Source organism: Phyllobates terribilis, unplaced genomic scaffold (assembly GCF_046119375.1).
Source record: "Phyllobates terribilis strain yellow unplaced genomic scaffold, ASM4611937v1 Scaffold_1__5_contigs__length_1240528914, whole genome shotgun sequence".
Lineage (NCBI taxonomy): Eukaryota > Metazoa > Chordata > Amphibia > Anura > Dendrobatidae > Phyllobates > Phyllobates terribilis.
Window position 1 is genome coordinate 391,113,861 of NW_027362761.1, and position 23,814 is coordinate 391,137,674.

At 48.0% G+C, this 23,814-nt stretch overlaps 1 protein-coding gene across 6 annotated transcripts in view; it reads right to left on the bottom strand.

Annotated features, from left to right (window-relative positions):
* The window catches only part of CTXN3 (cortexin 3), a 207,239-nt gene that overhangs the window by 71,365 nt on the left and 112,060 nt on the right, over positions 1–23,814 (bottom strand). The window lies entirely within an intron of this gene.

A 23,814-nucleotide genomic window follows, 5' to 3' on the forward strand; every position in this document is an offset into this window, starting at 1 on the left:
TTCAATTTCACAATTCACTATAGTGTATGTTACATCAAATTTTGGCTAAACATAAACACAACAATAATTCTTAACATTTTTCCTACCAACATTCTCCAGAAGTTGAATGTTCTTAGATAAACATTAAACCTATTTTTTTTTTCAAAATAAATACTTATGCTGGAAGAGTGTTCTGGTAGATTCTGTAATTTTACTGATTAAACTGTGTTGAACGTGTAAGACATCACTATCAATGCTAGGTAGTCCCATATACAGATGTGGACAGTATATTTTCATTAGTTTGTTTTTTAAAGGGAATCTGTCAGCAGGTTTATGCTATCTCATTTGAGCAGCATGATGTAGGCAAAGAGAAGCTGAATCCAACGATGTATCACTTATATTACTGGGTGCAGCCGTTCTAACACAATCAGAGTTTTTATATTTAGCATGTAGCATAACTAAGAAAGCTAACCCCACCCAGACAAGACTCTGTATATAGGTAGCTATAGACAGTGAGCTGCTTATCAGAGAAGGGGGCAGAGTCAGACTTGCAAGCGAAGCCAGCTAGTCACAGCAATGATAATCATCAGGTAAGTAAACACCAGCACATAGCCGGACATGTGAAATATCTTTAAATTCTGTGTTTCAGCCCCTACCTCACGCTGTCCTCAGATTACATAACAAAAAACTGCTGACAAATTCCCTTTACATTTTTCTGTTGAACCACAATTCCAAAGCAAGGTCTGATTTTCATAAGTTGATATCAAGTCAATTTAAATTGAAAATTACTTTTGTTAGTTTCAATTATTTCAGTGACCATGATTGGTTTTTCTGACTAACAGAATTGTACCTACAATTTTGTTAACTTCAGTAGTATGAATGAAACTGAAATACTGACTAGAGAAACAACTTGATGCTAATCAAATATGTGTAAAATTTTTAGTAATTCACTGATCCTGGTGAATTCAAAGAATTTGAGATTAGCTTTGCATGAATTGCCTAAAATGGCCACCATTTTACACATTAAAGTTGGTTGTATCAGCCAGAAATCACACATGACACAAAATACCTTGCAGCTATCATATTGCATGTTATAGTACAGCCAATTAGAAGGGACTATCAGAGCCTGTAGAAAAGCAGAAGGAAGAAATACAGCAGCCATTTTGTAGCAAATCTGGATTGGGAGAAGAGGTCATAGCTTAGACATAAGTGGGACAATACCAGATACAGAAACAGCAGACAAAACTGAAGTCAGAGGGTAAACCAGAGTCAGATACCAGGAGGCCAGTTTCGAGCAGAGTCAGACAAGCCGAGGTCAGAAATACAGGTGCATCTCGCTAAATTAGAATATCATCAAAAAGTTAATTTCTTTCAGTTCTTCAATACAAAAAAGTGAAACTCATATATTATATAGAGTCATTACAGAGTGATCTATTTCAAGTTTTCATTTCTGTTGATGATTATGGCTTACAGCCAATGAAAACACAAAAGTCATTCTCAGTAAATTAGAATACTTTATAACATCAGCTTGAAAAATGTTTTTAAAATCTGCAACGTTGGCCTACTGAAATGTATGTTCAGTAAATGCACTCAATACTTGGTCGGGGCTCCTTTTGCATCAATTACTGCATCAATGCGGTGTGGCATGGAGGTGATCAGCCTGTGGCACTGCTGAGGTGTTATGGAAATCTAGGTTGCTTTGATAGCAGCCCTCAGCTCATCTGCATTGTTGGGTCTGGTGTCTCTCATCTTCCTCTTGACAATACCCCATAGATTCTCTATGGGGTTAAAGTCAGGCGAGTTTGCTGGCCAATCAAGCACAGTGATACTGTTGTTTTTAAACCAGGTATTGGTACTTTTGGCAGTGTGGACAGGTGCCAAGTCTTGCTGGAGAATTAAATTTTCATCTCCAAAAAGCTTGTCGGCAGAGGGAAGCATAAAGTGCTCTAAAATTTTCTGTTAGACGGCTGCGCTGACTTTGGTCTTGATAAAACACAGTAGACCTACACTAGCAGATGACATGACTCCCCAAACCATCACTGATTGTGGAAACTTCACACTAGACCTCAAGCAGCTTGGATTGTGTGCCTCTCCACTCTTCCTCCAGACTCTGGGACCTTGATTTCCAAATGAAAATTGGAACTCTGCGACCTTGTGGAGTGTGTCAATGACTGCCTTCTGGACATCTGTCAAGTCAGCAGTCTTCCCCATGATTATGAAGCCTACTGAAACAGACTAAGTGACCTTTTTAAACATTTAGGAAGCCTTTGTGTTTTTTGTTAATTGTTTTAATTTACTGAGATAATGACTTTTGTGTTTTCATTGGCTGTAAGCCATAATCATCAACATTAACAGAAATTAACACTTGAAATAGATCACTCTGTTTGCAATGACTCTATATAATATATGAGTTTCACTTTTTGTATTGAAGAACTGAAATAATTAACTTTTTGATGATATTCTAATTTAGCGAGATGCACCTGTAGGAGGGACAAAAGGTAAGACAAAGCTGAGACAAAAGTCTAGTCAGAAATAGGAACAGCATAAGAAAAGTCAAAATTAACTGAGCTCAATATGTATCATAATGTTTGTAGTTTAAATAGGATGTGGTACTGCCCCATTGGCCACAGCTGATCACACTTGTTGCGTTGATTGACAGCACACTAATCCCTGCTGGACAGCATCTATGTCACTCAGACATACTGTTCATGATGTCTCCTCCAGTACCAGCTCTGCTAACAAAGTAAATACAAATATCAAAAGACTGACCAACACCTCCAAATAGAATAAGACAAGTGTGAGCAGGTGCAAACCATCACAACTATTCAATATAACCAAGAAAATACAGCTGCACTCTGAAATGCTATATCCACACCTTGTCCGCTACCTCAAAATGCTGTCCACGCATATCTCTCTTATTAGCAGATGAGCCATGTCTAATCTATGCTTTTTCTCAAGTTCTTTCTGACTTCAAATCAGATAATCTTTAACCTATCCACAAGTTTTTTCAGTCTCTAGGGTAATGATTGCAGAGGCTAAAAAAAGAATCAAATCAAGAATGATATAAAAAATTATAGAAAAGCTGAGCTTTAATTTATTCTTGATATTAATTATTAATAGCAAACTTAGTTAATGTAAGATATTTTACCCAGTCAGATTGATAACCAGAGAAATAACATCAAATAAATTGATAGAGTGTCCGATTACCATGCTTGGTTTCAGTATTGGTCTCTGAGTGGTGGGCAGGTGAAAAAGACAATTCTATATTGACCCTACACAGTGGAGCGTATATTCTCTATAACTTCCAACTATGGTAGACCACCAAAAATTTATATCTGTAAGTCGAATCCCAGGGTGTCCTGCGAGGAACAAACATCTTTTCTGTGGAAGTGTTATCTGGAGCTAAATCTAGAAATCTACAGATCTATTTAGTCAGATCTAGAGAAACAAGGGATACAACTACACCTTTAGCAAGATTGGGAACATATTCAGAGTTTTCCGACTGAGACAAAAAGAAACTTTGGAGGGCACATCTGCTTTTACATTATAAGTACCAGATCTGAATATCATCACAAAATATAATCTAGAAAAGAACAAAGCCCATCTAGCTTGTCTAGGGTTTAGTCGCTTGGTTGAGTCTAAATAAGTCAAATTATTGTGATCCTTGTTGACCGTGATCATATGTTTAGTGCCAAATAGATAATTATGCGTATTCTTAAAGGCTGATTTGATTGCTAACAATACAGGAATATCATAATTTACCTTTGTAGATGACATTTTTTGTGAAAAGTAGGCGCATGAGTGAGAGATAGTATACCTTGTGATAACATGGTTCTAACTCCAACCTCTGATGCATCAATCTCTACTACAAAACGATGCTGTAGATCAGGCTGCTCTAATACAGAATCAGAAGAGAATTGTTCCTTTATCTGTATGAAATCACAGGCTGCTTTAGGTTTCGAGTTGAACACATCAGTTCCCTTTTTAGACAAGTCAGTCAATGGTCTGGCAATCTTGGAAAAATGTTTATTAAATGTATGATAGTAGTTTGCGAATCCTAAAAAATCCTGCAAAGATTTCAAAGATTTGAGTTACGCTCAATCCTTGATAGTTTGGAATTTTGAGGGGTCCATTCAAGAACTTTTGACATAGAAGATATTCCCCAGGAAAATACATTTTCCCAGTCTTTGAAGTACAGTGGATACATGACAAATGTGTGACTCATAATCAGATGAAAAAAGCAAGATGACATCTAGGTTGACAAATAAATAATGAAAATATGTATTTCGGAATAAATCATTACCAAAATTAATACTTATAATGATCCTTAGGAGCATTAAATGTGTAGCATCGGCGTCTCTGCCTCATGCCGGGCAGAGACGCCATTCCCCTCACCGCCGCGGTCCCGGTCCGGCGTCTTCCTGCTCCCCTGCTGCTGCTGTGGCACGCACCGCGTGCAGCTTCCTGGGCACCGTGCTTAGGGCGCGCTCGCTCTCCCTTCCGATTAAAGGGGCCGTGCGCCGTCCTAAAGAGTCCCCGGCCAATGGCCGGAGGACTTCTCCTATATAGGGCACCTCCTCCAAAATGGAGGTGCCTGTGCAAGGTTGTTGTTTTGTGTGCTAACACTTTCCTCAGCCCTCAGGTCCCGCTGCCTGTCAGTCCTGCCCACCAGTCTGTCTAACAGTCCAGCCCGCCAGTCTGTCTAACAGTCCTGCCCGCCACCTGCCAGTTACTTACCGTGCCCGCCAGCCTGCCTATCTGGAGCACCTGCCAGTAACCTGCCGTGCCCGCCAGCCTGCCTACTTGGAGCACCTGACAGTTACCTGCCGTGCCCTCCAGCCTGCCTACCTGGAGCACCTGCCGGTTACCTGCCATGGCCGCCAGATGCCTATCTGGAGCACCTGCCAGTAACCTGCCGTGCCCGCCAGCCTGCCTACCCGCAGTACCTGTCTGGCTATCCGCCATACCCACCTGCTTGCCTACCCGGAGCACCTGTCTGGCTATCTGCCGTACCAGCCTGCTTATCTAACCGGTCCACCCATCAGCCTTCCTGCTGTGCTCATCCGCTGTACTGGTCAGCTCCTGTCATCTGACCCGTGGGAGTCACCTGCTCTCACACAAGGTTGGTCCCAAAGTGGCACCTGATTCACCTGCCCTGTCCCTCCCTGGTTCACGGAGTCGACTAATCCGCCGTGTGACCTGGGTCGGTCCGAGTAGGCATTTAGTTACGCCACTCTGGTCCCTCCTTGCACTGAAGCACAGAGGTTCCACCTCCCGGACCCATAACAGTTTGCACAGGCCATGGAACCCGGTGGCACCCAGGCTCCTTCGCTCTCAGACCTGTATCAAAAGGTGTCTCGCCAGAGATCCCAACAGGATACTATCCTGTCCTATCTGCGGACAGTCAACTCCTGCCTGGACGCGCTGTCCACCCCGATTGTTTCCGTCTCTAACAGAGCAGCACCCACTCCGGTGGCATCTCAACCCAGTGGCGCTGTTGCACCCGGCTTTCGACCCCTACTCTCTGCACCTCCACGTTTTGGTGGTGACCCCGTCTTATGTCGGGGCTTCATAAATCAGTGCACACTGCACTTTGAACTCCTTGCACACCAGTTCACCTCCGATCGGGTTCATCATATCTCACTTCACTGGGGAGGCATTGGCATGGCTAAACCCTCTGTGGCAAAGACACCATGGTGTCTGATCTTCTGGCTTTCCTCGCTGCCTTCCAGAAGGTCTTCGATGAACCCGGTCGTAAATCTTCTACTGCCTCCTCACTTCTCCGTCTCCACCAATGGAGTCTCACTGTGGGCCAGTATGCCATACATTTCCGAACCCTTGCATCTGAATTTGCCTGGAACAATGAGGCCCTGGTGTCCACCTTTTGGGAGGGTCTTTCCAGACGGATCAAGGATGAGCTAGCCGGTCGAGACATCCCTTCCACCCTGGACGACCTGGTGTCATTAGCTACCCGGATTGACATCCGTTTTCTGGAACGTGCTAAGGGGACTACCCGGGAGAGAAGATTTCCGCGTCTCGCTCCAACATTCCAAAGGTCAGCCTCGCAACCAGCAAATCCCCGGGCATGTTTGCCTGAGCCTATGCAAATTGACTAGTGTTGAGCGAGCACTAAAATGCTCGGGTGCTCGAAGCTCGGGCCGAGCTCGCCGTGATACTCGGGTGTTCGACCCGAGCAACGAGCCCTATGTTAGTCTATGGGAGACTCGAGCATTTTTGCGGTGGCACCCCCGGCAGTTTTTTAAAAGCCTAACAAGTGCCAAAAACGATAGTGACAGTGCTCAAATGACATGGGGACAGCATGGGGATCGCCCCAGGAAGCATTTCTGACCCCCAGGTCACTGCTGTCAACAACGTGGTCAGAGGTATTAAGCCACTTTTACGGGCTCACAATAAAACGTTCAAAAACGAAAGTGAAACTTTTTTCCTGTGAAATATGTTAAGGAACATCCTTTCCAGGGAAAAGACTTGTGTATAAGTTAAAATAAATGACCAAAAACAAAAATACTCCTCCACACCTTGGGCTATGTTCACAAGTAGCATTTTTTATGCGTTTTTGCACTTTTGTATTGCTTTCAACTATGACAAATGCATTCACCGGGAAATGTCATTTTAACATTTTACAACCTTATCTGGCCATGTGCTGTGTGACACATGCATAAAGTGCTGAAAAGACATGGGAACAGCATGAGGAAGACCCCTGGAAGCATCTCTGACTCCCAGGTCACTGTCTAAAAGTGTGCCCATCATAAGTGATCCTTGCCGCATCAGAAGATGCAGACTTGCAACTATCCCCATGCAAGTTCTAGTCCCAGGGCAGTGTTCAATTGTACCTCCCCCATTCCTTGTAATACAAGCGCAAGTATGCAGCCTGCCACCCACCCACCCCCAGGCTGCAATACCATACTGCTTGCTTGCTTGAACTTGAAATTGGGCCTTTTAGGCATGTGGAGGCGGAATCTGGCCACCACGTCATGGCTGTGTTGGCAGCCTGGAATCCATACTCAGTCCCCAGCCGCCCGGCGGCCGGGTGTCCATACTCGGTCCCCAGCCGCCCCGCGGCCGGGTGTCCACACACGGTCCCCAGCCACCTGGGGGCAGCCGGGTGTCCATAAACGGTCCCCAGCCGCCCCTATTTCTCCTTGGAACATCCCCCCACACACTTTTCTTAGCCCGGCCTGCTTTAGGCAGCATTGGACGAGCCCACCAGAGAACCAGACTCCTCCGGTGGGCCCTGACTTCTCCATCGGTGGAGTTGAGAGTGCCAAGGTGAGGAGCATGATGATGATGACAGAAGTTAGCATCTGCTATGTTTTCTTTTAATGCAAGTGTAAGTGTGCAGCCTGCCACCCACCCACCCCCAGACTGCAATTCCATACTGCTAGCTTGCACTTGAAATGGGGCCTTTTAGTTTGGAGGAGGCCGAAGCTGGCCACTACCTCATGGCTGCTTCGGCAGTGAGGTATCCATACTCAGTCCCCAGCCGCCCCTATTTGTCCTGGTGTGCCTTATACATAAGATTAAGCGCATATACCAAAACATTACCTGTGCCCTCCCCAGTGCATTTAGTGGGAAGGAGAACCTATTCCGCTGTAGAGTGTGCATGCCAAATCCCTGTTCATGGTACATGCGAAGATGCCTCCCACCTTGCACCTGTCGTTGCAGACTTGCAACAATCCCCATTCAAGTCCTTGTCCCAGGGCAGTGTTCAATTGTACCTCTCCCATTCCTTGCAATGCAAGCGCAAGTATGCAGCCTGCCACCCACCCACCCCCAGGCTGCAATACCATACTGCTTGCTTGCTTGCACTTTAAATTGGGCCTTTTAGGCATGTGGAGGCGGAATTTGGCCACCACGCCATGGCTGTGTCGGCGGCCTGGTATCCATACTCAGTCCCCAGCCGCCTGGTGGCCGGGTGCCCCTGCTTGCTCCCCAGCCTCCAGGGGGTGGCCTGGTGTCCATACTCGGTCCCCAGCCACCCCTATTTGTCCCAGTAACCTTTCCCACACTTTTCTTAGCCTGGCCTGCTTTAGGGCAGCATTGGCCTAGCCCACCGGACTATCAGACTCCTCCGGTGGTCCCTGGCTTCTCCATCAGGGGAGTTGAGAGTGCCAAGGTGAGGAGCATGATGAGGATGATAGAAGTTAGCATCTGCTTTGTTTTGTTGTAATGCAAGCGCATGTATGTAGTAGCAGCTAGGCCTGAGGTGGTCAGCGTTTTGGCGCATATCCTACCTCCTCCGAGGATTGCTGGATGTTTTCCTGCTACTATCCAAGTTCTATGACTCCCGTTAAAACAAAGCTTCAGGTGATAAATGATGGATGAGGTAGTGGCAAAGGAGAAAGAGCAGGAGGAACAGGGACCATTCACATCAATATCAGGCCAGTCAACCAGATATGTCTTGTAGGATATGTTTCTGTAACAAAAGGAGCGGTTCGGCTACACAGTTATAGGGCATACAGTGAGTGCAATGCCTACCAAAAATTTCGAGGCACTCCAATGCCCCTTGGAAATGACATGGAGGTCAGAGGGCGTTAACTAAACCTTTTTTTCCATTTATAGCAACTGGGTCTCCTGTGCATTGTTGGCCTAAGCAGTGAATGGAAGGCTTTCCAAAAATTATGAGGAACTGCAATGCCCCTTACAAGAGCCATGTGTGGCACCCCAGGGGTCTGGTCACCACAGTAATAGAGATATTACGTCGGAGAGCAAGTGGGAGGTTTCCTGGTCAGGATCCCTTAAACATGCAACATCGTCCTGCCCCAATCCTGGGAGGGGAGAATTCTGCCCTTATAAACTGGATCTGGGGCGGGGTTGAGTGAGTCAGAGAACAGAGAAAAGTCAGAGTGAGAGCAAGGGAAAGTAACAGCAAGGAGCTCTGTAGGAGCTAGGAGCTAAAGACCAGGGGCTGGAAGCTGAGCAGAGCTCGCCCTGGCAGAAGACAATAGGAACTGGACACAGGAGTCCGAGGCTGTGAGGACTTATATATCCAGCAGCAGAAACCAGCCGGCAGGGGATTTCAGGTCCTCTGGCCATAGAAGCCCGGAGGCTCAGTCACAAACAAGGGACCAGCACCGCTGTCGTAGAGCGGAGGCTAACAGAAGGCCCCAAGTCACCAGCCATACGGGTGAGCACTACACGGTACACTCAGGGACGTGGGCTACTTCTACCCGCTTACAGCAAGGTAGCCAGGAAGAGTGCAGACAGACGGGGAGGCCTACAACTCCACCTGGCCAGGGGAACTCCTGCTTGCTCACAGACTGACCAGGCCTCTTATGCTAGCCAGTACTCCCAGGAGGGTCTACCTTATAATCATCAGTAAAGACCCTGAACTGCACTGCAAAGACTCTGAGTCGTTCCTGCTGCGCTCGTGCACCATCACCCCCATCATCCACACTCACTGCCCTGAGGCTATACTCCTGCGAGCACACAACACCAGCCTCAGCAGTCTGCCACGCAGCGGTGGTACTCCCTGACCACAATCTACGGGTGGCGCAGTCGGACAATTAACCTCAAAACCTAAGAAAGACTGCCACTGGTTTGACCAGCCTGAGCCAATGGACCGGGTCACCGCCACGGAGACTACAGACCCCAGAGACCCGACACCGGGTATCCCACACACGTGTACACACGGCCCAGGGGGCGCGTCACATGCAGTACAGCATATTACAAACATAAGTCCCATCATTGGGGAGTGGGTCTCCCATAGTATTTTCTTATGCCTTGCAAGCAAAAGCTGCCAAAAATTAGGATGGAGCAACTTGCAATGCGCCTTACAAGAGCCATGCAGTACAGCATATTACAAACATAAGTCCCATTATTAGGGAGTGGGTCTCCCATAGTATTTGCTTATGCCTTGCAAGCAAAAGCTGCCAAAAATTAGGACGGAGCAACTTGCAATGCCCCTTACAAGAGCCATGCAGTACAGCATATTACAAACATAAGTCCCATTATTGGGGAGAGGGGGTGTCCCATAGTATTTGCTTATGCCTTGCAAGCAAAAGCTGCCAAAAATAAGGACGGAGGAACTTGCAATGCTGGCACCCTGGTGGTATAGTGGTGGTGGAGGCTGAGGATAAGGAGAAGAAGATAAAACAGCCGAAACGAGGAAGAGTATACCCATGTGTGGGTGTGAAGCGGTGCATGTGAATACACCTCCCGAAATAACAGTGGATTTGACTTTATGTTACTCTGCTGTCATTTGGTGGTGATGAGAAGTCTGGCCCAATCCAGCCCTTGTTAATTTTGATAAGGGTCAGCTTGTCAGCATTGTCAGTTGACAGGCGAGTGCTCTTTAGTGTTGAGCCACCCCCGTAGTGTTCGAGTTCGGTTCGGTTCGTCGAACACCCGTGTGTTCGCCGAACTGTTCGTCGAACTGTTCGTCGAACACCTTCGAACACCGTTAAAACCAATGGCAGGCAAACAAAAACACATAGAAACACATAGAAAACACCTTCAAAGGTGTACAAAAGCTGACAAACTGCTCAGAAGACATAACTAACACATGGAAAAGTGACAAGTACATATAGTCATGCGAAAATAAAAGAGGTGGAGGAGTAAAAGGAGGGGGAGACACAGATATAGGCATGTCATGCCCTTCTAAAATCCAAAAAGTGAGAAGCCGACACGGCCAGTCCGCTCCTGCCCGTGCCACCTCCGTGTCGCCGGGTTTGTGCCAGAGCCGCGGTGAACCCTGACGGCCAGCCCCCCTCTCCCAATACTGGTGCCTGTCCGCTGGTGGGTCGAGCGAGCCCCCCTGTGGTGGAGGCAGCTCTAAGCTTTTTAATTTAAATTGTCTCTCTAATTTGAATGAATACACTTTAAATCCATTTACAAGGATCTATTGGAGGGCAAGTCTCATGCCAGCAGCCGCGGTAATTCCAGCTCCAGTAGCGTCCACTAAAGCTGCTGCAGTTAAAAAGCTTTTATAAGGATCGAGCTCGGCTGTCCACCGCAAGGCATCCTACTGCCAGTCCCAGCCCCTATGCCTTGGGGTGCCTCCTGATGCTCTTCACTAAGTATCCCATGGTCCCGAAGCATTTCCTTTGAAAAAATTAAGTGTCTAAACTACAGGTGGTGCAGCTTGCTTAACAGCCGGGATAATCCGCTCACTAGCAGACACTGCTACTAGGCACAAAGTATTTCCTGGGCTAGATGCAGTTAAAAATTTGTAATTAGATACTCTCGTTGGATGCTGAGAAAGCATTCCATAGAGTCTCCTGGCACGCCATATATGATTCTCTTAAAAAGCTTGGGGTAGGGGTCTAGGGGACCCTTTTATAGCCAAAATCACGGCCCTGTATCGCAATACGTCACCTAGGCTGAAGATAAATGGAACTGTAGCACCCTGAGGGCTCGGTTGCTACAGACGTATTGCACCTCACCCAGAGGTGTGATATCTCACTCTCAGGTAAGGATGGAGTGTGGATCAGGACCCGACACCTGCATGCATTACACCACATTGCCGTGGGGCAGGGCGACCAATATGCCCCTGAGATGGGCACGACAGTCCCTGTCCCTGGCTGGAGTGGTGGGAGGGAACACTGAGGAAGGGGAACCCTGTAGTGCAGGAGCAGGGAGGAAGCAGTTCCTGGGTGCATTGAGAAGGGAGTATAAAAGGTGGGCACCATCTTAGTTCAGTGCAGAGAAGTCTGAGCAGAAGTGGCAGGGAGCAGGGGCTCTGCATGAGCTCTGCTCCGGAGGCGGGCCTAGTAACAGAGGCCCAGGCCTGGAAGAGGGAGAAGGAAGGAAGAGGAGCGGAGAAGGCTCCAGGAACGAGGAATGAAGGGATCCCAGGGGTGCGGACGGGCGAGTCGCCACCGCACGCCCGAATCCACCTGCGTGGAGGGGTCAGGCCAAAGGGGGAGACCGGTCCCCGAACTAGTGGAGGCAGGAAACGACCCTCAGCTAGAAACCGGAGGCTCTGACATTTTATGTGGCGCAGCCCCTCGCTACACCCGCTAGGAAGGCACCACATAGGGTCAGGGAAACTGGCGCCAAGTTTACCAAGAGGAGGCCCGAGGCAGCCGGACAGAAGTGTTGGTAAGAAAGGCCAGACAAAGGACACACAAAGGGGGTCCTGTGAAGTGCTCCAAAGTTATCTGGGAGTTGTCTGAGCCCCTCACCTGGTGAGCACAGTACGACGTGGGCAGCCGTTACCTGCAGACGTGGTCTGGATAATAAGAACTGTGAGTAAAGGCCCTGAACTGCATCACTGACTCCGTGTCGTTACTGCTGCTGCCCTGCACCATCACCCCCATCCTCCGCATACACTGCCCTGAGGCTATACTCCTCCCGTGGGGAGTTATGCTACGCTCTGCTGCACCCACAACACCAGCCTCAGTGGTCTGCCCTGTAGCGGCGGTTCACTCTGACCGCAATCCACGGGTGGCGTAGTCGGACATTTAAACATGAAAACCACATAAATAGTTCCGCCACTGGTTTGACCGCCCTGAGCCACGGAACTGGGTCGCCGCCACGAAGACTACAACCACCAGCATCCACCAAAAAGGGTCCGGCTCCGGGTGTCCCAAGGCCCAGGGGGTGCGTCAGAACATTTTCATCACCTTTCACAATCACCAATGGGACAAGGCAGTGATGTCCTCTGTCCCCTCTCTTATACATCCTAGTGACGGAGCACCTGCTCTCATCAATTCGCCATAACCCCAATATTAGGTGGATTGAGGTGGGAGGCACCGAGTACAAGTGCTCTCTATTTGCTGATGATGTCCTAGTATATATCACTCAATCACATATATCCATCCCTGCTGTTATGGCTGAAATAGATCACTTTGTTACATGGTCAAATTTTAAAATCAATGCAGCGAAGTCTGAGGCCCTCGATGTCTCCCTCCCCAAATCCATATAGGATTCCATCCAGTCCAACTTTCCCTTTGCCTGTCCCTCACAGGGTATCAAATACTTAGGAATTCCTATTCATAGAGACCTCTCCCATCTATGTTATCTTAATTTTGGGCCCTTTATTGAACAACTCCATACAGACCACGGTTGGCAAGTTAGAACTGTAAGATTCACTACGTGAACCGCTGGTGTTTTGTGGAAAAGCACATGTACACTGCGTTCCAAATTATTATGCAAAAAGTGTTTAGGAGTGATAAGGGAAGAATTTGTTTGTTTGTCAGTTAAACTCATTGATGGAGATGTGTGTCAGGGCTCTTTATATCACTGTAAGCAATTGCAGACACCTGTGCTAATTAGTTTGGCAGGTGTGTCCGATGAAAGGCAAGACTACTTAAGAAGGCTCTCTCACATTATTAAGCAGCCTACATTTTCTGCCAAAATGGGAAAGGAAAAGGATGTGTCGGCTGCTGAGAAGCAACAAATTGTGGAGTGTTTAGGTCAAGGCATGACTACAATCAACATTGTGCGATGATCAGGATGAAGTGTCTTGGCAATCAAGAAGTATGTAGCTGATTCACAGTACACACGTGTGCGTGCTGATAAGGGCAAATTGAGGACTCTTTCCTACAGGCAATTACGTCAGGTTGAAAGAGCAGCAGCCAAAAAGCCTTGTCATAGCAGCAGACAAGTTTTTGAAGCTGCTTGTGCCTCCAACGTCCCCCGAACAACAAGATGCAGGGTCCTTCAGAGGTTTGCAGCTGTGCATACGCCATCCTGTCGACCTCCTCTATCCACTTCACACAAGCAGAAAAGGCTCCAGTGGGCCAAACATTACATGAAGACTGATTTCAAAACAGTTTTGTTCACGGATGAGTGCCGTGCAGCGCTCGATGGTCCAGATGGATGGAGTGGAGGATGGCTGGTTGATGGACACCCCACGCAAACACGGCTACAGCGCCAACAAGGAGGAGGTGGAGTAATGTTTTGGGCTGGAATCATGGGGAGAGAGATTGTCGGCCCCTTTAGGATCCCTGAAGGCGCTAAAGATGAACTCCATAATGTATGTGGATTTTCTCAAACAGCACTTCCTGCCATGGTTCAAGAAGAAGAACCGTGTATTTCACAGCAAGATCATTTTTCTGCATGATAATGCACCATCTCATGCTGCACATAAAACATCTGCATCTCTGGCTGATATGGGCATAAAAGGGGACAAACTTATGGTGTGACCCCCATGCTCCCCTGACCTCTACCCCATTCAGAACCTTTGGAGCATCATTAAAAGGAGTGTCTATGATGGCGGGAGGCAGTTCACATCTAAGCAACAGCTCTGGGAGGGTATTCTGTCCTCATGCAAAACAATTGAAGCAGAAACCATCCAAAACCTGACAAATTCAATGGACGAGAGAGTTCAGAAGCTCCTTTCGAACAAGGGGTCCTATGTGAAAATGTAACATCACCTAGAATAAAGTTTTGAGTTGAAAACTGTTTGATTTCAGTTTCTAACAACCTGCTAATGCTTATAATTTCAAAAATGACCATTTTTTTGGTCTTTATTAAAATGAAAAGGTTGATCGAAAAGTTTGGGGGATCTAAGAGTGTGGCAACCCAGTAGTCATGATTACTTCGAATTCTGACAATATGAGGGTCATGCTGCAGGTAGTGCAGCAAGAAGGCACTTATGTGTCTTGCGCATCTCGGAGCACCAAAATTATTTTCCGGGCTAGATGCAGCTAAAAATTATTTTAAATTTTAAATCTGGTGAAGCTTTAGTATAGATGGCCTAATAGGATCAGTGCTGCACACTGCTACAAAGCCCAAATTATTTTCCAGTCAAGATACAGATAAACATGATTAGTAATTTGAAAGCTTAAAACGGTTGGTAGGGTGATTTTAACCAATCATCAAGCTTTTACTCTCCCCAGGATGACACAGGGGTAGAAAAGTCGTTTCGGATCCATGATTTGTTCATCTTTATGAACGTGAGTCTGTCTACATTATCAGTGGAGAGCCGCGTGCGCTTATCTGTCAGCACACCACCAGCAGCGCTGAACACACGTTCAGACAGAACGCTGGCTGCGGGGCATGACAAGATCTCCAAGGCGTAAGTGGCTAGCTCCGGCCATTTATCCAGATTGGAAGCCCAAAAAGAGCAAGGGTCCAGTGACACAGTCGTGGCTTCAATGTTTACTTGGAGATACTCCTGTACCATCGTCTCTAGGCGTTGACTATGTGTCAGACTTCTTGTCTCCTGTGGCCTTGCAAAGGATGGGCTAAAAAAGTGGTGAAATGATTCCGCAAAATTGATGTTACCAGCAGATACTGTGGTTCTGTTACGGTTTGAGTGCTGAACACTTGACGGTCCCACGGTTGGCAAGTTGGAACTGTGAGATTCACTACGTGCACCACTGGTATTTTGTGGAAAAGCACATGTAAGATTCTGCAACAGTCTCTGCTGATACTCCTGCATGCGTGCATCCCTTTCTATGGCAGGAATAATTTCTGCAAATTTACTTTTGTACCGGGGATCTAACAGTGTGGCAACCCAGTAGTCAGGATTATTTCTAATTCTCACAATTCGAGGGTCATGTTGCAGGTAGTGCAGCAAGAAGGCACTCATGTGTGTTGCGCATCCAGGAGCACCAAGTCCCTGTTGTGTTGGTGGCGAGGTAACAATCATGCTTCCTTCCTCTGTCCTCTCCCCCCAACCTCGCACAACAGAAATGTGATCAAGGTCTCCCTCATCTGATGAGTCTTCCATCAGTTCGTCCTCCACTTCTTCCTGGGCTCCTGCACCTTCCTCACTAGTTTGGCTGCTACCATGCGCCCTGGTAAAACCATCTCCCCCACCCTCACATGCCTGCCGCCTTGGTGCTGCCGACCGTCTGGACCTTGCAGATGTTAGCCCTTCCGCATACAACTCCTCCTCCTCTACTTCCTCCACCTCCTCTTGTGCCACCACCTGACTCCGAATTCTGTTTAACATGTGCTCCAGCATGTAAATCACCGGAATAGTCATGCTGATAATGGCATCGTCAGCACTAAACATCTTCGTCGCCATTTCAAAACTGTGCAGAAGGGTGCATAGGTCCCTGATCTGAGACCACTCCTCCAGCGTGATTTGCCCCACCTCTGAATCTCGTTGGCCCAGGCTATACGTCAGAACGTATTGCACCAGGGCTTGTCGGTGCTGCCACAGTCGCTGCAACATGTGCAGAGTTGAATTCCACCGGGTAGGCACATCGCATTTTAGCCGGTGAAGTGGCAGGCCCAACGACTTCTGTAGAGATGTAAGTCGCTGAGCTGCGGGATGCGAACGGCGGAAGTGAGCACACAGCGACCGTGCCCTCTGCAGAAGGCCATCTAGTCTGGGATAGTGGGCTAAAAATTGCTGGACAACCAGGTTCAACACGTGAGCCATACAAGGCACGTGTGTGACATTGCCCCGGCGAAGGGCCGCACCCAGGTTTGCAGCATTGTCGCACACGGCCTTCCCTGGTTTCAGGTCCAGTGGAGACAACCATTCATGAAATTGGTTCTCCAGAGCTGACCACAACTCCTCAGCTGTGTGACTCACATTTCCCAGACATTTCAATGTAAAAACCGCCTGATGACGTTGAGCCCTACTGCCAGCATAGTAAGGAGGTGTGCAGGATCCCTTCTGCGCAGTTAGAAAGCTTGTGGCATGACCAGACAGGCTTTGGGTGCAGGTGGAAGACCGAGAGGAGGTTGAGGAGGCAGAAGCAGTGGAGGAACTTTGACATAAAGAGGATTGACGCACAACTCGTGGGGACGGCAAGACTTGGACAGCAGCCCCTTGTCCTGCTGTCACCATAGTTACCCAGTGCCCAGTCAGCGACATGTAACGCCCCTGTCCATGCCTACTCGTCCAAGTGTCTGTGGTGAAATGCACCCTGTCACACACAGAGTTTCTCAAAGAAGCGGTGATGTTGTGTGCGACATGCTGGTGGAGCGCAGGCACACCTTTCTTTGAGAAGTAGTGCCGACTGGGCATCTGGTACTGGGGCACTGCAACCGACATAAGGTCTCGAAAATCCTCTGTGTCCACCAGGCGGAAAGGCAGCATTTCTGTAGCCAAGAGCTTGCAGATGGTGAAATTCAACCTCTTAGCTTTCTCATGGCTAGGAGGAAATGGTCTTTTACTTTTCCACATCTGAGGGACCGAGGGCTGGCTATTGTGCTTAGACGGGGTTGATAAGGGTGTCCCCGGCAAACTGCCGGTCTGTGAGGAAGATGCAGGCGGACATGTTAGGTTGCCTTGATCCAAAGGTGGTGCTATCGATGTCGGACAGCGCTCAACACCAGCTGGTGTTACCACCTCCAAAGAAAATGATGACCTGCCAATCACGCTGGCTGTTGCGGGTAAAGAGGTGGCAGGTCTGCGCCCCAAAACAGGTGTGACTGCTGTCCCCCCAGTCACAGAGGATGAAGAGGCCGCGGATGCACAAGATATGGCAGACGGTGATTGGCCCGGCCGGCTAGGCCGCATTGTAGCACACTGAGCTTCCCACTGCAACTTATGCTTCATGTCCATGTGCCGGTTCATGCATGAAGTACTCAAACTATGTATTTTTTGGCCTCTACTTAGCTTTTGCTGACAAATGTTACAGATAACACGAGTTGGGTCATCTTTATCGATCTGAAAAAATGCCCAGGCTATGCAAGGCTTAGCACCCATGCGACCTGAAGAGCCACCACGACTTGTGGTGAGAGGCAGAGTTGTGTTTGAGGATGCAGTTGTTGACGTGCTTCCAGTACTACGTCTCTGTCCAGGAAGGCGCAACCTGACCTCGTCGTCACTAGCATCTTCCTCCACCTCCTCTGCTGACCTCATCTCTTGGCTGACTGTGGGTTGACAGTAAGTGGGATCTCCGACCTCATCATCATCACCCTGTGCGTTATCACACCCGTCGTCCTCAGAGCCAACCTGTTCCTGACCTGACAAAAAACTAAAGTTGTCGCTCCAATCAGGTATTTGAGTCTTATCATCGTCTTCCTCATTGTCTCCACCAACAGGAGTTACAGTTTGGGAATGAGGGTCTACATTATGGTCAGAACCTTCTGCGTCTGGTCCTGGATCCGACTCATAAAGATTCTGGGCATCAGTGCAGATCATTTCCTCGTCTGGATTCACAGAAGCGCTGGAGTTGACCTCTGATTCCCAGGCTATAGTATGAGTAAACAGCTCTGCAGACTCAACCATCTGTTCTACCTCATACTCAGACGGGCAGCTGGAGATTTGGGAGCTGTGAGGAAGCAAGTGCGATTTGGGTGACACCTTTGAGGACTGGAGTATTTGTGATGTTGAAGTTGATGTGGAGGAGAGCCCACTTAAAGGAGCACTTGATATCCGTTGAAGCACCTGCTGTTTTTGTGCCTCATCTGGAATTTGTAGCGATTGGCGTGGCCGTAAGAAAGGGATCTTATCACATTGTCCGCTAAAAGAAGTAGACATTTTAGTTTGGCTGGAAGATGGTCTTTCTTCTGCAGATGTTACTGTTGCTTTAACACCTACCCCACGGACACAACCTTTTTTCCCCTTCCCAACACGCCTATTCCCCTTTCCACCAGCAGCAGGCCTTTTTCCACTCATTTTGGTGGTTAACTAATTCACAACTCTGGAGTTGTTTGCACAAAAAAACAATGGATGGTAACCGAGCAGAGCTGAGTGGCCAAACTGTGGTATTAGGCCAAAACTATTGGCTGGGTTAGATGCAGAAAAAAATTATTTTGAATTTGCAACCTGATGGAGGTCAGTATAGATGGACTAATACAAATAGTCCCACACACTGCTAGAAGCCCAAATATTTTTTCAGAGGTACTGTAGATGCAGATAAAAATTATTTTTAATTTGCAACCTGATGGAGGTCAGTATAGATGGACTAATAGACCAAGTCCCACACACTGCTAGAAGCCCAAATATTTTTTCAGAGCTAGATGCAGAAAAAAATTATTTTTAATTTGCAACCTGATGGAGGTCAGTATAGATGGACTAATAGACCAAGTCCCACACACCGCTAGAAGCCCAACTATTTTTTCAGAGCTAGATGCAGAAAAAAATTATATTCAATTTGCAACCTGCTGGAGGTCAGTATAGAAGGACTAATAGAACAAGTCCCACACACTGCTAGAAGCCCAAATATTTTTTCAGAGCTAAATGAAGAAAAAAATTATTTTTAATTTGCAACCTGATGGAGGTCAGTATAGATGGACTAATAGAATGATGCTATGCCCAAAAGATTTTACTTCACTAGGTGCAGTAAAAAAATTGGTATTCTATACACAGGTGGTATATCTTGCAACACAGATAGGCTACTCCACTGACTAACACACTCTGCAATAGGCCAAAAAGGATTAGCTTTGCTAGATTCAGCCAAATGCTGTGAAAAAAACTTGCACAGCACTGGCACAGACCTGCCTGGCAAAAACTGATAGGAACTCATGTAACCTAGTCCTGAAAAGGACTCCAATTACAATTAGTCTTTACTCCCACAACCTATCTATTTAAGAGCACAGACCTCCCTGATAAAAGTCGTAGGAAATGCTGTAACCTAGTCCTTAAAAGGACTGCAATCACAACTATTCCCTACTCCCAAGCTATCTGTATATTTGTGCGAAAATTGGCTTGAAATTAACAAGGTATAGCGCACACAGCAACAGCGGTGCCGTCTAACACGCAGCTGCAGCAGTGAGAAAATGGTGGCGACGGGGAAAATGGCTTGGTCTTATAGGGCAAGGACATGTGACATACACTGCCAATGACACATGCCCTTGCTTGTGTGAAAAAAAGCACTTCGCTCCGTGTGTGCGCTGCTGATAGGCTGACAGATTGCACCACCCCACTGCAAATGCGGGAAAGAGAAAAAAAAATGGAGATCTTCATTGTTCCTGCAGAGATCCATCCCCTGCCCCTCCCCCCACCCCGCTGTACACTCAAACTGCGTATTAACATTAATTTTCATCATTACTGAGAAAAAATCCAGTTATGATTTTGGTGCACGAACAGTTATCGAACATAACCTCGAACAGCCGAATTTTTCTCAAATTGTTCGTGTTCGCCGAACGGCTCGAACACCGCCCAAAACAGCTCGAATTTGAGATTGGCGAACAGTTCGAGTAGAACAACGCTCATCTCTAGTGCTCTTATCAGTTATAATTCCCCCAGCGGCACTAAAAACACGCTCCGATAACAGGCTAGCGGCAGGGCAGGCCAGGACCTCCAAGGCGTACAGAGCGAGTTCATTCCAAGTGTCCAGCTTGGATACCCAATAATTAAAAGGCACAGAGGAATCACGGAGGACGCTGGTACGGTCGGCAAGGTACTCCCTCACCATCTTTTGAAACTTTCCACTCCTTGTGAGAGTACCCTGCGCCTCAGGGCGGGTGTCAGAAAACTGTCCCAGAACGTTGACAGTGTTCCCCTGCCTCTGCTGGATTGGAGTTGCATCTCTCTCGCCTGTACGCCTTGGTTGGGCAACGAACTGTGACCTCTGCCGCTAGCGTGTTCAGATGGGAATTTTTTTAAGAGTTCTGCAGCAAGGGCCTTCTGTTACTGCCCCATTTTTGTAGACCTCTCCACCTCAGGAATAAGAGAGTGAAAGTTCTCCTTGTAGCGGGGGTCTACAAGTGTCACCAACCAGTAATGACTGTCACCCAACATTTTGACAACACGAGGGTCACGGTTAAGGCAGCGTAACATAAAGTCAGCCATGCGTGCCAGACTGGTAACGGGCAAGATTTCCGTGTCCTTACCAAGATGACGACTGACCATGCTCTCCTCCTCCTCCTCCTCTTCCTCCTCCCCCCTGTCCTCAGGCCACCCACGCTGAACCGACGGTATGACACTTGTACAGGTACTACCGTCTACAACGCATGATAGCAGCTCCTGTTCTTCCTCCTCCTCCTGCTCTCCCTCATTGTCCCCCAATGCACGTTGGGATGAGATGAGGCTGGGCTGTGTGTAATCGCCCGCTACGGCTTCTTGATCCATCTCATCATACTCTGGCTGCAATGCCTCCTCTTTAATACTCTGCAGAGAGCGTTGCAAAAGACAGACAAGTGGGATGCTGACACTAATGATGGCGTCATCGCCACTCACCATCTTGGTGGCCTCCTCAAAGTTTGTCAGGATGGTACATATGTCAGACATCCAGGTCCACTCCTGAGGTCTTATGTGTGGAGTCTGACCTGAATATCGACGGCCTTGTTGCAGCTGGTACTCCACAACTGCTCTCTTCTGCTCACAAATCCTTTGCAACATGTGGAGGGTAGAGTTCCAACGTGTGGGGACATCACACACTAGTCGGTGTGCCGGAAGCTGCAAACGCTGCTGCAACACAGCAAGGGCGGCGGATGCTGTAGCCGACTTGCGAAAATGAGCTGACAGGCGGCGTACTTTCACGAGCAGATCTGGCAACTCGGGGTACGATTTAAGAAACCGCTGAACCACGAGGTTAAGCACATGAGCCAGGCATGGTACATGTGTGATCTCACCTCGCCTCAGAGCCGCCACCTGGTTACGGCCATTGTCACACACGACCATGCCGGGATGTAGGTTCAGCGGTCTCAGCCACAGATCTGCCTGCTCTTTCACAGCTGTCCACAACTCACAAGCAGTGTGAGGTGTATCACCTAAGCTTATGAGTTTCAGCACAGCCTGTTGTCGCTTAGCGGAGGCAGTACTGCAATGCTTCCAGCTTGTAACTGATGTGGTGATATCTGAGATGGAGGCTGAACATGAGGAGGAGGAGGATGCGCAGGAGCTGTACACTGTGGGGGCAACTCTGACTGACATAGGGCCCGCAATCCTCGGTGTGGGGAGGATGTGTTCCGTCCCAAGGTCCGACTGGGTCCCGGCTTCCACTATGTTTACCCAGTGTGCCGTCAGAGAGATGTACCGTCCCTGGCCACAAGCACTTGTCCACGTGTCCGTTGTCAGGTGGACTCTCCCAGTAACTGCGTTGTTGAGGGCACGGCAGATGCTTTGGGACACGTGCTTATGTAGTGAGGGGATGGCACACCGGGCAAAATAGTGTCGGCTGGGGACCGAGTACCGAGGGACGGCCACTGCCATAAGATTGCGTAAGGATTCCGTCTCCACCAGCCTAAAAGGCAGCATTTCCAACGCAAGCAGTCGTGAAATGTGCGAATTTAGGACTGTGGCCTGTGGGGCGTTAGCTGCGAATTTCCGCTTTCATTCAAAGGTCTGGGATATGGACAATTGAACGCTGCGGTGGGACGTGGATGTGGACGTTGATGCTGTTTCTTGAGAAACTGCCATAACAAGTGAAGACTGAGAGGAGGGGTCATCTTTACATGCAGTATGGACAGGGGATTGCCTTGTACACACAACAGGGGGTTCTATTGCACGAACAACAGTGGAAGAAGCAGTGGTGACACCCGCTGACACTGGTCGTGGACTCTGGGTTTCGCCCCACAAAGTCGGGTGCTTTGCTGCCATGTGCCTGATCATGCTGGTGGTGGTCAGGCTGGTAGTTTTGTCACCCCTGCTGATGCTGGCATGGCAGGTGGAACATATGGCCTTTTTGGGGTTATCAGCAGAGTCTTTAAAAAAATTCCAGACTCTGGAAGACCTACCGCTTGTACTGGCAACGTCCCTCGTGTTGGTGTTACGGGGAACGGTTGCCTGCCTTCTGTCTGCGGCCGCCACACTGCTTCTTCCTGCCTGTTGGGGTACTCTGCCTCCCTCCCCCTGTGTGCTGCTGGCCTCACTCTGCATATCCTCCTTCCACGTTGGGTCAGTTACTAGATCATCCACCACCTCCTCCTCTTCCACTTGCGCACCACGATCCTCCTCCTCACTTCCTGGCAATTGTGTCTCGTCATCGTCCACCTCTTGTGACAGATTGTCAACGTCGACTTCCTGTGGCCATGGCTGTTCAAATATTTGGGCATCGCTACATGGGATCTCCTCTTCCACCACTTCAAGCGTATCAGGTCAGGGGCCCAAATATGGAAATGGACCAGTGAACAGCTCTTCAGAGTGTCCAAGTGTGGGATCACTTGCTGTCTGACGACACTCGGCATGGTGGGAGGAAGGAGCATCAGGGTGAGGAGGAGTATGCGGTCGAGACTCACGGCTACTAAGAGTTGACCGTGTGGAAGACAGACCGGAGGTGGTGGTGCCCAGGTAACTGGAAGTATTATCTGCTATCCAATTAATAACCTGTTCACACTGATCAGTTCTCAATACTGGTGTTGTTCTGTGCTTCCCTAGTAATTCGGTCAAGAAGTGGGAGCGAGAAGATGTGGCTGTTGGTTGTGGCACATTTTCACCTTGGCCACGGCCCTGTCGGCCCTGTCCAGAACGTCCACTTCCACGTCCCTTGCCACACGCCTTGCCCATTGTAAATGAAGCAAAATAGCTTACACTTGCGCTATCAATGGGAAAAGGGTAATAAAGAGTAGATTAGAACCGTGGAAGAGGAAAACCACAGTTATTGTTTACTGGGGTATACCACACTTTTTTAAATAGAGATATTTGCGGCTGAACAGTGAGCGACACACTCAAACTGCTTTTTTTTTTAGATACCAAAGGCCCAAAACTGGATAGTACAGCGATTTGACCCATGGAACTGCGAAACCACACTGGGATGTCGGGCCTACACAAGACTATTTTCAACAGATATATTTTTGTGTCACAACAGTCAGGAGACACTACTGTTTTTCTTTACGGAAAATATACCAAAAGCTGAATAACAGAGATTTTTTACCGTGGGATGGCAAAACCACAGTTATTGTTTACTGGGGTATACCACACTTTTTTAAATAGAGATATTTGCGGCTGAACAGTGAGCGATACCAAAAGCTGAATGATAGAGATTTTTTACCGTGGGATGGCAAAACCACAGTTATTGTTTACTGGGGTATACCAGACTTTTTTAAATAATAGATTTGCGGCTGAACAGTGAGCGA